The sequence below is a fragment of the Tachyglossus aculeatus genome, chromosome 19 (assembly GCF_015852505.1).
Source record: "Tachyglossus aculeatus isolate mTacAcu1 chromosome 19, mTacAcu1.pri, whole genome shotgun sequence".
NCBI lineage: Eukaryota > Metazoa > Chordata > Mammalia > Monotremata > Tachyglossidae > Tachyglossus > Tachyglossus aculeatus.
This window is the reverse complement of record NC_052084.1, coordinates 20,342,743-20,346,540: the sequence shown is the minus strand read 5'-3', so window position 1 is coordinate 20,346,540 and position 3,798 is coordinate 20,342,743.

Sequence of the window (3,798 nt, the reverse complement as noted above, 5' to 3'; positions counted from 1 at the left end):
GATGCTACTTCTACCAACAAAACAGTTTCCACCTTGCCCAGTCATCCCTAGCAACGCCAGCAACTTTGTGGATAGCAGAAGTCCCTGAAGGTCACCTATTCGGAGTGATCACTAGAGAAGCAGGGTGGCTCAGGGGAAAGAGCACGGGCTTTGGAGTCAGAGGTCACGGGTTCAAATCCAGACTCTGCCAGTTGTCAGCCGTGTGACTTTGGGCAAGTCACTTTACTTCTCTGTGCCTCAGTTCCCTCATCCGTAAAATGGGGATGAAGACTGTGAGCCCCACGTGGTACAACCTGATCACCTTTGTAACCTCCCAAGCGCTTAGAACAGTGCTTTGCACATAGTAGGTGCTTAATAAATGTCATCATCATTATTATTATTATTATCACAGTGCTCTGCACACATTAAGAGCTCAATAAATATGACTGAGTGAATATCACCCAGATAGCTATACATATACCAATGCAGACAGAACCCTCCCGTGCTCCATTGCATGCAGTTCCCTCTTTCCCTAAACCAGCAGACTGTGGCACACGCAAAGGACATCGGAGACAATGCCAAGAGAGGTGAGGAGTGAGTATTCCAGTGCTTAGTGTGTAAGACCCCTCTCAGGGTCATACCTGTAGAGTTTCCAATCCTACTAGTCTCGACTACGGGAGGGAGAGTCAAGCGGAGGCCTACCCATTCCATTCCTAGCTTGGCCAGTGGCTAGCGAGTGGAAGACAATCTGCTCCAAGTCAAAACTCGTCAGTGGAGGGCAGAGACTCGAGTTGACTACGTGGAAGGTGGCAGTGGTAAACCACTTCTGTTTTTTTACCAAGAAAACTCTATGGATACACTACCAACACTTAGAACAGTGCTTTGCACATAGTAAGCGCTTAATAAATGCCATCATTATTATTATTATTACCAGAAGGATTGCAGATGGAGAGCGGGGCATTCTGGAAGAGACACGTCCGTGATGTCGCTATGGGTTGGAAATGACTCGACGAGTGTAAGACAAGTGCTTAAGGACTCAAGTGGTTGGATGATACAGTAGAGAGGGAAAACAAAATGGAGATGAGACATTAAAAGGAAGGCTTGACTAGAGAAGAAGCACAGCCTAGTGTAAAGTGGGCATGTTACTCCCCTCCTCAAAAATCTCCAGTGGCTACCAATCAATCTGCGCATCAGGCAGAAACTCCTCACCCTGGGCTTCTAGGCTGTCCATCACCTCGCCTCCTCCTACCTCACCTCCCTTCTCTCCTTCTACAGCCCACCCCGCACCCTCCGCTCCTCTGCCGTAAATCTCCTCACCGTACCTCGTTCTCGCCTGTCCCGCCATCGACCCCCGGCCCATGTCATCCCCTAGGCCTGGAATGCCCTCCTTCTGCCCATCCGCCAAGCTAGCTCTCTTCCTCCCTTCAAGGCCCTACTGAGAGCTCACCTACTCCAGGAGGCCTTCCCAGACTGAGCCCCTTCCTCCCTCTCCCCCTCGTCCCCCTCTCCATCCCCCCCATCTTACCTCCTTTCCTTCCCCCACAGCACCTGTATATATGTTTGTACATATTTGTTACTCTATTTGTTTATTTTACTTGTACATATCTATTCTCTTTATTTTATTTTGTTAGTATGTTTGGTTTTGTTCTCTGTCTCCCCCTTTTAGACTGTGAACCCACTGGTGGGTAGGGACTGTCTCTATATGTTGCCAACTTGTACTTCCCAAGTGCTTAGTACAGTGCTCTGCACACAGTAAGTGCTCAATAAATACGATTGATGATGATGATGATAAAGAGCATGGCTCCGGAAGTCGGGGGACCTGGTTTGTAATCCCCGGCTCCACCATGTGTCTGCTGTGTGACCTTGTACAAGTTACTTAACTTCTCTGTGCCTCAGTTACCTCATCTGTAAAATGGGGATTAAAACTGTGCCCCATGTGGCACCTGGACTGTGGAACCTGATTATCTTGAATCGAACTTGTTATGGGCAAGGGGTATGTCTGCTAATTCCATTGTTCTCTCCCAAGCACTTAGTACAGTGCTCTGCACAAAAGCAGTGCTCAGTAAATACTATTGATTGATTGATCTACCCCACCGCTTAATACAGTGCCTGGCATATAGAAAGCGCTCTGCTGATCCAGGCAGCAGAGTGAAATATGAACTGGAGATGGGAGGTTGGAAGCAGGGCGATTAGCAAGGCGGCTGACACAGCGATGTCAGGGGGAGAAAACTCTGAAAGAACTCTAAAGGAAGTTATGGATTCTCTATCCCTGAACATCCTTTTATGAAAGTAACAAGGGGTGGTATAATTGTTCTTTGTCCTGAAGATTGGGGCACTGAAGGAGATGACTCTTCCCCATCACTTCCATTTCTTCTGATTCTGTAGTTGCAGATGCTGCTCGTGTTTTCAGCTGTGAGCATTTCCCATTCGCAATCACTGTCTGACCGAGAACCTCCTCACTCCTGGATGGACAGACAATAGCCCCCCGCCAGCAGTTGGTCAGGGAATAGGTGAACTGGATAGCCAAGCACCTGGGCCTAAAGGAATAACTCCTGGTGTCCACCAGGTGTTTGCTCTTTCTCTCACAAACCAGCTAAAATCAATCAGTCAATCAATCAATCGTATTTATTGAGTGCTTACTGTGTGCAGAGCACTGTACTAAGCGCTTGGGAAGTACAAGATGGCAACATATAGAGACAGTCCCTACCCAACAGTGGGCTCACCGTCTAAAAGGGGGAGACAATAAATGAATCTACAAACCTTACTGGTCTCCTATAATTCTGTTTTATTTTACGTACACCTCTTTTCTTCATGGTAATTTTCTTCCTGCTGATTTTCTTAGTTTTTAGGATAATACTCATAATGAGAAATGTCAACAACAGTCTCTGTTTCTCATTAAAATAAAAATCTGAAATGAATGTGGAATGAAAATTGACTTGGACATTTTTCCATGTTTCTGATTGTCCCTCTCCTTATTTGGTTAGGATAGCTTCTAATTTCACTCTTTTGTCAAGTCGCATGTGGCATTGAATAAATTTTATTGGCCATAATCATATAATCAATTCCAGCTCTACCAATTGCTTGCTAAGTGACCTTGGGCAAATTCACTTTCCTCAGTGATAAAATAGGGATTCAATACCACTTATCCCTCCTACTTGACTGTGAGTCATGTGTTGAACAGGGACTGTGTCTGATCTGATTAACTTGTATCTACCCCAGCGCCTAGAACTGTGCTTGACACATAGTCTTAGCGGGGCTTAGTGGAAAGAGCCTGGGCTTGGGTGTCAGAGGTCGTGGGTTCAAATTCTGACCGGCTCATCAGCTGTGTGACTTTGGCAGGTCACTTAACTACTCTGTGCCTCAGTTACCTCAAATGTAAAATGGGGATTAAGAATGTGAGCCCCATGTTGGGACAAGTTGATTACCTTGTATCTACCCCAGTGCTTAGAACAGTGCTTGGCACATAGTAAGTGCTTAACAAATACCATTATTATAGAGAAGCGGCATGGCTTAGTGGAAAGAGCCCGGGCCTGGGAGTCAGAGGTCATGGGTTCTAATCCTGGCTCCGTCACATGTCTGCTGTGTGACCTTGCACAAGTCATTTAACTTCTCTGAACCTCAGTTACCTCATCTGTAAAATGGGGATGAAGACTGTGAGCCCCACATGGGACAACCTGATCACCTTGTATCCCCCCTAGTGCTTAGAACAGTGCTTCGCACATAGTAAGTGCTTAACAAATGCCATCATTATTATTATTAACACATAATAATAATAATAAATTCCACATTACTTTCTAGAACAAAATACTTTGCTACCAA